Source organism: Nicotiana tabacum, chromosome 22, assembly GCF_000715075.1.
Source record: "Nicotiana tabacum cultivar K326 chromosome 22, ASM71507v2, whole genome shotgun sequence".
NCBI classification, from domain to species: domain Eukaryota; kingdom Viridiplantae; phylum Streptophyta; class Magnoliopsida; order Solanales; family Solanaceae; genus Nicotiana; species Nicotiana tabacum.
In genome coordinates, this window is record NC_134101.1 from 90,232,106 (window position 1) to 90,245,864 (window position 13,759).

The following is a 13,759-nucleotide window of genomic DNA, read 5'->3' on the forward strand; positions in this document are numbered from 1 at the left end:
GATTCATGAGCAAAGGCTGCAACAAAGGCAAGGAAAATTCTTGCACATTTGTGAATCAAATTTTATCTTTCCATAGATCCTAGGCATCTGTTAGTTCCTTTTTTTCTTTTTGATTCTAAGGGAGTAGGGTACAATATTTCTCAAGAACATCATAAGAATTTTTCCCTACTTTGATCTGGCGTTACGTGTTCTTCGCAAAAGATGTGTGCTAAAGGGATTGTTAATTGGTCCAGGTATATTAAGGCTAAGGCCTTCCTTCATTTGGCGTGATCTCGTAATTGCATGTGTTTGATAACGAGGCATAAAGAGAAGTTCGTACTCCGGAATTAAGCTCCGCCCTTACTCAGGTTGTGTTGAAAGTTTTCCTTCTTTCACTCTAGGGCAAATTGTCTTCCAATAAAAGTCTAATTTAAGAACAAGGATAAATAAATTAGTGTAAAATTCAAATGGTACGTTCTTAAAAAGGTTATTTGTGACATAAAACTTTACAAATGAAAAATAACAAGTACTTAAAAATTTCTTATATGTTGTATTTGAACCTTATTAATAGGACAAAATCTATCACTTTTAATCCTACATTGATGTGTCTGGAGTTTTTAGGTCGTAGTTGCATTCCTTTCTATAATCTTTCACCTTTGTACAATAATTATACTTGAACTTTGAACTCTATTGTTGTCATTGGGCATTCTCACTTTCTCCATAAATTCATTAGTTTATAATATGTGATTCAAAGTCATATACATAATAAATTTCCTTAGAAGTTATATTGACGGGAAGAGTATATGCAATCAGAGTTTCATAGATTGAGAAAGAATAACTATACTATGACGTACCGAGATATTCTATTAACGTATTTCATATGCATTTAATGCATTTATACATGCACATTGACTCATGACCAGATGGTGTTACATATGCACTGCCACCTGATCAGCTGGTATATGATGATGATGTTTCTAAAAGTGGCTGAAATATGACTTAGACGATATTATATACGTGTATATATGTATATATATGTATATGGGATACGAGAAAAGGTTATGGCACTATATACGCACCACCACCTGATCAGCTGGTATACGATGATGATGTTGCCCACAATGGCTGAAATGATATAATTGGATGTCCTCAGAGGCTCGATGATATGTACGTACAGATCTATGCATTACATGACATTTACACGCATATGCATGACATTATAAATATTTCATAATTTACAAATCTATCAAGATATACAGATTGAGTCCTTTACTCCATGTTTCTTCCATGTCCTTTGTATACTTATTCACATGCCTTACATACTTAGTACATTATTCGTACTGATGTCCTTTTGCTGGGGATGCTGCGATCATGCCTGCAGGTATAGATAATCAGTTGACGAGCCCTCACAGCAGACGAGATTGGCCTTCATCGAAGGATGGGTAAGACTCCACCTCATTCGAAGTGCAACCGAGTTTAACAACCCGGCCGATCATCTTATGAGTTACCGCTCCACTTCCCCCATTTATACTTCTTATTGCCTTGTTCAGCTGTATTTTATGTTATCGGGTTGGTTGGCTCGGTTTAGGAAAGGTTTTGGTAAGGTTTGAGACACTTAGTCTCTTTTGAGGAAGCTTAAGTTGAAAAAGTCAAATGGATATTGACTTATGTGAAAAAGGGCTCGGATGTGAATTCTGATGGTTCGGATAGCTTCGGGAGGTGATTTGGGACTTAGGAGCGAGATCAAAATGTGGTTTGGAGGTGTGGAGTAGATTTGGGCTTGAATTAGCGAAACTAGAATTTTGGCATTTTTCGGTTGGTAGGTGAAATTTTGATATAGGGGTCGGAATAGAATTTTGGGAGTTGCAGTAGGTCCGTTGTGTCATTTGCGATGTGTGTGCAAAATTTTATGTCATTCGGACGTGGTTTGATAGACTTTTTGATCGAAATCGGAATTTGGAAGATTTTGGCATTCTTAGGCTTGAATCCGATGCAAATTTGGTGTTTGGATGTTGTTTTTAGCGTTCCGAAGGTTGGAACAAGTTTGAATGATGTTATGGGATATGTTGGATGGTTTGGTTGAGGTCCCGAGGGCCTCAGGTGAGTTTTGGGTGGTTAAACGGATCATTTCATATTGAAAGAAATTGCAGAAAAACTGTTGTTGGTGTTGTAGGTTTTTGACCTTCGCGTTCGCCATAGATATTTCGAGATCGCGAAGGGTTAGGACGTGAGGCATTGAAATTTGTCTTTGCATTCACGAAGGAGGTCCCGCATTCACGAAGGGCTGAGGCTCATGGTCATCGCGTTCGCGAGGGTTTAGCCGCGTTCGTGTAGTGGAAAGGTGAGCAGCTGGGTCCAGGTCGATTTGTTCTTCACGTTCGCGGATGGAGAGTCACATTCACAATGAGTTGGGAAGCTGCGATTGCGGTGAAGGGAAAAATGGTCAACATGAGTTTGTGCTTCGCAAACGCGAGGCGTTAACCGCGTTCGCGAAGAAGAGAGTTTAAGTGCTGGGTAGAATGTTTAGAAGACCCATTTCCGTGATTTTTGGTCTAAGTTCCTCCATTTTTGGGAAATTTTGAAGCTTTTTGAAGGGGATTGAAGAGGGAATCAAGGGGGAGAACTTGGAGGTAAGATTTATGGACTTAATACTCAATCGTAATGTGATTTCTACCTAATTAATCATGGAATTTGTGGAAATTAAGCCAAAATATTGAAAAACTAGGGCTTGTAATTGGAGACCTAGAATTTGGGATTTGAGGGGTCGTTTATGGTTGGATTTTGATGCTTTGATGTGAATGAACTCGGGGAGTAATAAGGAGTCTATTGATGTAATTTATATCGGATTTCGAGACATGGGCCCGGAGGTCGGGTTTGGCCAATTTCGAGATTTGTGTTGTAATTTGATTTCTTTCGAGTGGGCTTTGTTCCCTTAGAATATTTTGATGCTTTTGCACTGATTTTGGTTAGATTTGGTGCATTCGGAGGCCTATTCGGGAGGCAAGGGCATCGTGGGCTATAGTTTGGACCAGATAGAGGTGAGTATTGATAGTAAATGTTGTCATGAGGGTATGAAACCCCAAATTTCACATCGTTATGCTATATTGAGGTGACTCATAGGTTAGATGATGAGCGTGGAGTTATGCACTGTTGGGGATTGTGACTTAGTCCGCCCCGAATGACTGTTTTACTTTGTATTTGATTGAAAACGGTTTGTTATCATCATGTTTTGGGTTGAATGCCATATTTGGGCCTCGTGCCAACTTTTTTGGACCCTTAGGGGATTTTTACTACTATTCCTTACTATTTTGACTTTATACTTGTACTCAGTCATGCTATATTCCACTATTTTCACAACTCAGCCATGTTTATACTGTTTTGACATCTTAAATGATATTTTGAGCTGAGCATCATATTTTACCGTGCGCGAGTGGCTTTTAGAGATTTCTGACTGAGTAGGGCCGAAGGCCTATGTTGTGAGTTTATTATGGGATCGGGTTGTGCGCCGTAGTGGTATTGAGCTGATTCATGATTATGAGGCCGAGGGCCTAAATTGTACGCCACAAGGTGGCTTGATATGAGGCCGAGAGCCTATTGATTATGCCACGAGATGGCTTGATATTGCGTTTGGGCCGTAAGGGGCCTCTTCCGGAGTCTGTACACCCCCAGTGAGCGCAGGTACATAGTGTGATATGTGATATAGCCCGAAGGGTTGATGTTGTTCCATTCTATTGCCTGAGGGGCTGATTCTGTTGATATTGTGCCCGAGGGGCTGATTTTATGTGTTTATCTTTTCTCACTGCTTTTCATTCACTTGTTTAACTGTTAAAAGATGTTTTAAAGAAGCTTATACTGAACTAAGGTGTTTGATGAGATTTCACTGTTTTGTTGCGTTGCAAAGGTTTTTCACTGTCTCTTTATAGCATTTTGCTGTGATTTTATGTGTTTTCTTATCGCTCAACCTTCATTTATTTTTATTACTCATTGAGTTGGAGTACTCTCATTATCCCTGCACCCTGTGTGCACCCTATGTATAGCATTTATGCTGTGATTTTATGTGATTGCTTCCAGCATACGGAGATCACATGGTAGTTACTCGGCGTTCGCAGCCCAATGCTTCTCCTTCCTATCTTTATCTTCGTTTGTACTAAATTTTAGTAGACTATTTAGTCTTTTCCATACTCTTAGACTTAGTAGACTATTTAGTCGGGCTGTGTGTGTTTCAGCAAATTATACTATTTCACTATTTCTTTTGGGATTTAATCGTGTTAATGACTTAAATTGAATCATTATATCTGTTTAAATGAATTGGGTGTTTTGTCGGCTGGCCTTGTTTCACGATAGGCGGTATCATGACCGAGTCTGGGTTTAGGTTCGTGACAAGTTTGTATCATAGCCTAGGTTACATAGGTCTCACGAGTCATAAGCAGGTTTAGTAGAGTCTCACGGATTGGTACAGAGACGTCTGTATTTATCCTCGAGAGGCTGCAGAACCTTTAGGAAAAATTTCACATTCTTGAAATTTTTGTCATGTGAATTTGTTGATCCGAGTACTAAACTTCTGTTATTCTATTCTCTCACAAATGGTGAGGATACGAGCGACTAGTCAGGATGCACGACTACCAGTACCACCAGTTGTGGCCGCTAGAGGCTGAGGCCGCGGTCGAGGCCGCAGTAGGGGCAGGGGTGTATCCCACACAACAGCTAGGGCAACACTTGCAGATCTACCAACCGCCCCAGTTTAGGATTAGGTCCCAGTTGTGGATGCTCCAGCAGCACCAACTTAGGCACCAGCTATGCCCATTGTGATTTCGGGTCTTTAGAAGGCCCTGGCTCAGATTCTATCAGTATGCACTGGCCTAGCTCAGGTGGTCTCAATTACTACAGCTGCAGCTACTTCTCAAGACGGGGGAGGCACTCAGACTCCCCCCGCTCGCTCACCTAAGCAGGTCGTGTAGGGACTTTAGACACCGGGGGCACACCTAGCCCAGCCGGTTGCAGCTGCTCAGGACTATGTAGCTCATGCCATGCCAAAGGACGAGCAGCGCAGGTTGGAGAAGTTTGGTAGACTTCAACCTCCAACTTTCAGTAGTGCATAGGGCTAGGATGCCCAAGGTTTCTTGGATAAGTGTTAGAGGATTCTTCGTACAGTGGGTATTCTGGAGAGAAGCGGGGTCACTTTCACTACTTTTCAATTTTCTAAAGCTGCCTCCACTTGGTGGGAGGCTTATGAGAGGCGTAGGCCTGTTAGTGCAGCACCCCTTACCTGGCAACAGTTCTCCATTCTCTTTTTGGAGAAGTATGTGCCACAGTCTCGCAGAGAGGAGATGCGTAGGCTGTTTGAGTGGTTGCGTCAGGGAGATTTGACTGTGACGCAGTATGAGATGAGGTTCTCGGATTTAGCTCGTCATGTTGTTTGGTTGGTTCTTACAGAGAGAGAGAGAGAGAGGATAAGGAGGTTCGTTGATGGCCTCACTTATCAGCTTCTTATTCTCATGACCAGGGAGAGGGTGTCTAGTGCTACTTTTGAGGAGGTTGTAGACATTGGTCGTGAGATTGAGTTAGTTCATTTCCAGGAGCGAGATGAGGGGGAGGCCAAGAGGCCTCGAGGATCTGGTAGTTATAGTGGTGCTTCTTCGAGGGGTCAGTTTCAGCACGACAGAGGTCATCCATTCAGCCATGCTCAGCCAGCTCACCCAAGGTATCGTGGGGCGTCATCGGGTCATGGTTCTCACAGTTCTCATCAGGGCAAGTCATCTTCACTTCCCTTCCAGCTCAGATTTCATCTCGTGCTCCATCAGTTTAGGGCTCTTCTATGCTAAGTGCATCTGCTAGTCATTCTGGTGCTAGGGGTTCCCTTCAGTTCCCGTCTCCAGCACCTGTGAGTTGCTATGAGTGTGGAGAGATGGGTCATATGTAGAGGCAGTGTCCTCATCGTCTTGGGGTTTCATCTCAGTAGAGGAGTCACCCATCGGCTTTAGCACCAATTACTTCACCACCACCCACCCAGCCGGCTAGGGGTGGAGATCAGTTAGCTAGGGGTCATCCTAGAGGGGGAGGTCGATTAGGTGGCGGTCAGGCCTGTTTCTATGCACTCCCAGATAGACCCGATGTTATTGCTTCAGACGCCGTGATCACAGGTATTGTCTTAGTCTTCCACAGAGATGCCTCTGTATTATTTAATTCCGGTTCCACAAATTCTTATGTGTCATCATACTTTGCTCGTTATTTGGATATGCCCTGTGAGTCTCTTGTTTCATTTGTTCGTGTATCTACCCTAGTAGGCATTACTATTGTTGTAGACCGTCTGTACCGGTCATGTGTGGTGACTGTTGGGGGTCTGGAGACCCGAATGGATCTTTTGTTGTTATGTATGGTAGACTTCGATGTTATATTGGGCATGGATTGGCTATCCCCCTATCACGCTATTTTGGACTGTCATGCTAAAACAGTGACATTGGCTATTCCGGGTGTACCACGGATTAAGTAGCGAGGTTCGACTAATTATGTTCCCAGTAGGGTAATTTCATTCTTGAAGGCCCAACATATGGTTGAGAAGGGTTGTCTTTCATATATAGCCTTTGTGAGGGATGTCAATGTAGAGACTCCTAGTATTGATTTTGTTCCTGTTGTGAGGGAGTTTCTCAATGTGTTTCCTGCAGACCTGTCGGGCATGCCACCAGATAGGGATATTGATTTTGGTATTGATTTGATGCTGGGAACTCAACCAATTTCTATTCCAACGTATTGTATGGCACTAGCGGAGTTGAAAGAGATTAAGGAGTAGCTTCAGGAGCTCCTTGATAAGGGGTTTATTCGGCCTAGTATGTCGCCTTGGGGTGCGCCGGTTCTTTTTGTGAAGAAGAAGGATGACACGATGAGGATGTGCATTGATTACCGGCAGTTGAACAAGGTAACAATCAAGAACAAGTATCCTTTGTCTCGTATCGATGATTTGTTTGATCAGCTTCAAGGAGCGAGAGTGTTCTCCAAGATTGATCTCCGTTTAGGTTATCACCAGTTGAAGATCAGGGACTCGAATATTCTTAAGACGGTTTTCAGGACCTGATATGGTCATTATGAGTTCTTAGTGATGTTTTTTGGGCTGACCAATACCCCAGCAACGTTCATGCATTTTATGCAATGTTCTCCAAGTCTGAGTTTTGGCTCAGCTCAGTGGCTTTCTTGGGGCACGTGGTGTCCAGCGAGAGTATTCAGGTCGATCCGAAGAAGATATAAGCGGTTCAGAGTTGGCCCGAATCGTCCTCAGCCATAGAGATTCGCAACTTTCTTGGTTTTGGCGGGTTATTACCGTCGGTTTGTTCAGGGATTCTCATCTATCACATCGCCCTTGACCAAGTTGACTCAAAAGGGTGCTCCTTTCATATGGTCGGATGAGTGTGAGGAGAGCTTTCAGAAGCTCAAGACTACCTTGACCACAGCTCCAGTTTAGTTTTGCCATCAACTTCAGGTTCATATACCGTGTATTGTGATACTTCGAGAGTTGGTATTGGGTGTGTATTGATGCAGGAGGGGAGAGTTATTGCTTATTCTTCTCGTCAGTTGAAGCCCCATGAGAAGAACTACCCAGTTCATGATTTGGAGTTGGCTGCCATTGTTCACGTGCTGAAGATTTGGAGGCATTATTTGTATGGTGTGTCTTGTGATGTGTTTATTGATCATTGTAGCCTCCAGCACTTGTTCAAGTAGAAGGATCTCAATCTAAGGCAGTGGAGATGGTTGGAGTTGCTAAAGGATTATAACATTACCATTTTGTACCATCCGGGGAAGGCCAATGTGGTGGTCAATGCCTTGAGTAGGAAGGCGGTGAGTATGGGGAGTTTGGCATGTATTCTAGTTAGGGAGAGACCCCTTGCGATTGATGTTTAGGCCTTGGCCAATTGGTTTGAGATGTTGGATATTTCAGAGCCCAGTCAGGTATTGGCTTGTGTGATTTTTCGGTCTTCCTTATATGATCGCATCAGAGAGCGCCAATATGATGATCCTCATTTGCTTGTCCTTAAGTACAAAGTTCAGCACGATAATGCTAGAGATGTGACTATTGGTGATGATGGGGTGTTGAGGATGCAGGGCCAGATATGTGTGCCTAATGTGGATGGGCTTCAAGAGTTGATTCTAGAGGAGACCCATAGCTCGCGGTATTCCATTCATTCGGGTGCCGCGAAGATGTATCAGGATCTGAGGCAGCATTATTGGTGGAGGAGAATGAAGAAGGATATTGTAGGATTTGTAGCTCGGTGTCTCAATTGTTAGTAGGTGAAATATGAGCATCAAAGACCGGGTGGCTTGCTTCAGTAGATGGATATTCCAAAGTGAAAGTGGAAGCGGATCACCATGGAATTTGTAGTTGGGCTCCCACAGACTTTAATGAAGTTCGAGGCTATTTGGGTGATTGTGGATCGGCTGACCAAGTCTGCGCACTTCATTCCTATGTGTACTACCTATTCTTTAGAGCGGTTGGTAAAGATCTATATCCAGGAGATTGTTCATTTGCGTGGTGTCCCAGTTTACATTATTTCAGATAGGGGCACTCAATTTACTTCGTAGTTTTAGAGGTCTGTGCAGCGAGAATTGGGTACTCATATTGAGTTGAGCACAACTTTTCACCCTCAGACGGATGGGCAGTCCTAGTGCACTATTCAGATATTGGAGGACATGTTGCATGCTTATGTCATTGATTTTGGAGGGTCATGGGATCAGTTTCTACCGCTCGTAGATTTTGCTTATAAAAACAGCTACCAGTCGAGTATTCAGATAGCTCCATATGAGGCTTTGTATGGGAGACGGTGTAGATCTCCAGTTGGTTGGTTTTAGCCGGGTGAGGTTAGACTATTGGGTACAAACTTGGTAGAGGATGATTTAGACAAGGTGAAGGTGATTCAGGAGAGACTTCGTACAGCGCAGTCGAGACAAAAGAGTTATGTTGACAGGAAAGTTTGGTATGTGTCCTACATGGTTGGTAAGAAGGTTCTGTTGAAGGTTTCACCCATGAAGGGTGTTATGAGATTTGGAAAGAAGGGTAAATTGAGTCCTCGGTTCATTGGGTCGTTTGAGGTGCTTCGGAGGATTGGGGAGGTGGCTTATGAGCTTGCTTTGCCACCCAGCTTGTCGAGTGTGCATCTGGTATTTCATATTTCTATGATCCGAAAGTATATTGGGGATCCGTCTCATGTTTTGTATTTTAGAACAGTTCAGTTAGATGGTTATTTGACCTATGATGTGGAGCCAGCAGCTATTTTGGAGCGTCAGGTTCGAAAGTTGAGATCAAAGGATATAGCTTCAGTGAAAGTGCAGTGGAGAGGTCGGCCCATGGAGGAGGCTACCTAGGAGACTGAGTGGAAGATGCGGAGTAGATATCCTCACCTATTTGAGGCTTCAAGTATGTTTCTTGACTCGTTCGAGGATGAAAGTTTGTTCAAGAGGGGGAGGATGTAACGACCCGGATGATCGTTTCATGAGTTACCGCTCTATTTCCCTCATTTTTGCTTCTTATTGCCTTGTTCAGCTGTATTTTATGTTATCGGGTTGGTTGGCTCAGGTTCGGAAAGGTTTTGGTAAGGTTTGAGACACTTAGTCTCTTTTGAGGAAGCTTAAGTTGGAAAAGTCAACTGGATGTTGACTTATATGAAAAAGGGCTCGGATGTGAATTCCGATGGTTTGGATAGCTTTGGGAGGTGATTTGGGACTTAGGAGCGTGATCAGAATTTGTTTTGATGGTGCGGAGTAGATTTAGGATTGAATTGGCGAAATTGGAATTTTGGCGTTTTCCGGTTGGTATGTGAGATTTTTATATAGGGGTCGGAATGGAATTCCGGATGTTGTAGTAGGTTTGTTGTTTCATTTTGGATGTGTGTGCAAAATTTCCGGTCATTCGGATGTGGTTTGATAGACTTTATGATCGAAAGCGGAATTTGGAAGAGTTTGGAATTCTTAGGCTTGAATCCGATGCAAATTTGGTGTTTGGATGTTGTTTTGAGAGTTCCGAAGGTTGGAACAAGTTTGAATTATGTTATGGGATATGTTGGATGGTTTGGTTGAGGTCCCGAGGGCCTAGGGTGAGTTCCGGGTGGTTAAACAGATCATTTCATGTTGAAGGAAATTGCAGAAAAACTGTTGTTGGTGTTGCAGGTTTTTGACCTTCGTGTTCATGATGGATGTCCCGTGATCACAAAGGGTTAGGATGTGAGGCAGTGGAATTGGCCTTCGCATTCGCGAAGGTGTCCTGCATTTGCGAAGGGCTGAGGCTCGTGGTCATCGCGTTCGCGAGGGTTTAGCCGCGTTCGCGTAAACGAAAGGTGAGCAGCTGGGTCCAAGTCAATTTGTTCTTCGCGTTTGCGATGAGTTGGGAAGCCAAGACTTCGCGTTCGTATACGAGAAGTTGCGATCGCGATGAAGGGAAAAATGGTCAACATGAGTTTGTGCTTCGCGAACGCAAGGCATTGACCGCGTTCCCGAAGAAGAGATTTTAAGTGTTGCGCAGAATGTTTAAAAGACCCATTTCCGCGATTTTGGGTCAAAGTTCCTCCATTTTTGGGCAATTTTGAAGCTTTTTGAAGGTGATTGAAGAGGGAATCAAGGGGGAATACTTGGAGGTAAGATTTATGGACTTAATACTCAATCCTAATGTGATTTCTACCCAATTAATCATGGAATTTGTGGAAATTAAGCTTAAATATTGAAGAACTAGGGCTTGTAATGGGATACCTAGAATTTGGGATTTGAGGGGTCGTTTGTGGTTGGATTTTGATGCTTTTAATATGAATGAACTCGGGGAGTGATAAGGAGTCTATTGATGTAATCTTTATCGGATTCCGAGATGTGGGTCCGGGGGTTGGGTTTGGCCAATTTCGGGATTTGTGTTGTAATTTGATTTATTTGAGTGGGCTTTGTTCCCTTAACATATTTTGATGGTATTGCACTAATTTTGGTTAGATTTGGAGTATTCGGAGGCCGATTCGAGAGGTAAGGGCATCGCAGGCTAGAGTTTGGACCGGATAGAGGTGAGTAATGATTGTAAATGTTGTCATGAGGGTATGAAACCCTAGATTTTACATCATTGTGCTATATTGAGGTGACACACACGTTAGATGATGAGAGTTGTCCACTGTTAGGAATTGTGAATTAGTCCGCCCCGAATGACTATTTTACTGCGTATTTGATTGAAAACGGTTTGCTATCATCATGTTTTGGGCCGAATGCCATATTTGGGCCTCGTGCCAATTGTTTTGGGCTCTTAGGGGATTTTTACTACTATTCCTCACTGTTTTTGACTTTATACATGTACTCAGTCATGTTATATTCCACTGTTTTCACAACTTAGACATGTTTATACTATTTTGACATTTTAAATTATATTTGGAGCTAAGTATCATATTTTACTATGCCCGAATGCCTTTTAGAGATTTCTGACTTAGTAGGGCCGAGGGCCTGTATTGTGAGGTTATTATGGGATTGGGCTGCGCACTGCAGCGGTATTGAGCTGATTCATGATTATGAGGCTGAGGGCCAGAGTTGTACACCATAAGGTGGCTTGATATGAGGCCGAGAGCCTATTGATTATGCCACGAGATGGCTTGATATTGTGCTTGGGCCATAAATAGCCCCTCCCGGAGTCTGTACACCCCTAGTGAGCGCGGGTACCCTGTGTGATATGTGATATAGTCGAGGGGCTGATGTTGTTCCAAGTTATTGCCCGATGGGCTGATTCTGTTGATATTGTGCACGATGAGCTGATTTTATGTTTTTATCTTTTCTCACTGCTTTTTATTCACTTGTTTAACTATTAAAAGATGTTTTAAAGAAGCTTATACTGAAATAAGGTGTTTCATGAGATTTCACTATTTTGTTGCGTTGCAAAGGTTTTTCACTGTCTCTTTATAGCATTTTGCTGTGATTTTACGTGTTTTCTTATCGCTCATCCTTCATTTATTTTTATTACTCATTGAGTTGGAGTACTCACATTACTCCCTGCACCCTATGTGTAGATTCAGGAGCTTCGGGCCCGGCTAGCGAGGATTGATTACTTCCAGCAAACCATGTGGAGATCACTAGGCTGCTGCTCGGCGTTTGGAGCCCAGTGCTTCTCATTCCTATCTTTATCTTCTTTTGTACTGAGTTGTAGTAGACTATTTAGTCTTTTCCATACTTTTAGACTTATGTTAGATGCTCATGACTGGTGACACCCCGATGTCGGGCTGTATTTGTTTTCGTAAATTGTCCTATTTCACTATTTCTTTTGGGATTTAATCATGTTAGTGACATAAATTGAATCATTATATCTATTTAAATGAATTGGGTATTGTATTGGCTGGCCTTGTTTCACATAGGCGCCATCACGATCGGGTCTGGGTTTAGGGTCGTGATACCGAGTGTGCAAGTCACCGTGTCAGAGTTTTCATACTTATGGGTAGGCCGGTACACTGTCCCACTTTATGTCAAATAATCTTAGAGGCTTTGTAGACACTGGTTTACTATGTACAGTATGTCAGAGACCTTGCCAGCCCATATGTATTCTTGTTTTATGAACTATAGTTCATTGATATAACGTTTGCCCACTTACAATTTTACATAACGAGCTATGGCCATGTTGGCCCATGATAGTTACAAAATGAATGAATGAGTTACAGAGTGGTTCGCTCTGGCCAGTGCCACACCGGGTGCCAGCCATGCCTCCCAATGTTGTGGTGTGACAAAGTGGTATCAGAGCGGGTCGTATCGTAGGGATTCTACAAATTCGTGCCTTGTAAAGTCTCACTTATGAGTGTTTTGCGCACCATATTTATAATTGAGAGGCTATAGGGCATTTAGGAAATGTTACCCTTGTTTTGTATCCAGATCGTACCATAGAACTGAGTCGTAAGAAGTCAGTACGAAGTTGTTGCGAGATTTTGTATACACCAGAGGTGCAGGTATTACAGTAGAGCTTTAAGGCGTAATGTGCAAGGAGGTTATGAAAGAAGCAGAAAATACAATGCGAAATTGAAAGGTAAATAAGGTAAAAGCGAAGAATATACAAGATACTCAAATACAAAGGATGTGAATAGTTGAGACTTCAGATATAGTTTGGGTTTTAGTTTAATTTACAGAGGAGACCCTAGTGAAAAATTTTGCAAATCTCTAAGAGTTAATATTCGAGGACGAATGTTCTACAGGGGGAAGGATGTTACACTCCGTAAGTTAATTTTTTTGCATTAACAAAAAAATTATAATATTAGCTCGGCTTTGTCCATACCATTATTTAGTCCCCCTTATTATTCTTTAAACTTAAAGAATAATAAGGGGGACTAAATAATGGTATGGATACTGAAAATATAAAAAATATTACGAATGATATAAAAGACCATCTTCGACCTTTTTGTTTGATTGCTCATACTACAAATGATGCAATTCTTTTTTCCTTTCTGTTCTTTCCTTTGGAATTGGAATACTACAAGATTTTACTACTTTTGATTTGTTATGCATTGCATGTCAGCAATATATATTTGTCTGATAAAAATTTCTTTGTTTTTTCATTTAAAGTAGGAGTTAAAATTGATGAGTTATTTTTGTGCTTCTATCATAATGTCTTCATCTATAAGTAAGTGATTCATTTGTATCTTCCACGCTGATGTTCCAAGCCAAAAGAACAGTAATTTGCTTCCTTTTGGCCAAGAGTTGATGGAGAATCCCATCAAATTCTTTAGAAGACTTAAATTGAGACGTTTCTTCCATGCTATCATATTTAACACTTGGTCTATTTTCATTACAATGACTCAACTTC

At 42.2% G+C, this 13,759-nt stretch overlaps 1 long non-coding RNA gene across 1 annotated transcript; it reads left to right on the forward strand.

The window, feature by feature from the left end:
* The first annotated feature begins 237 nt into the window (after positions 1–237).
* Positions 238–3,829, forward strand: LOC142176583 (uncharacterized). The gene is made up of 2 exons (XR_012705263.1): positions 238–1,146; positions 1,361–3,829. It is a non-coding gene; the product is annotated as an uncharacterized LOC142176583 (long non-coding RNA).
* Positions 3,830–13,759: the final 9,930 nt, after the last annotated feature.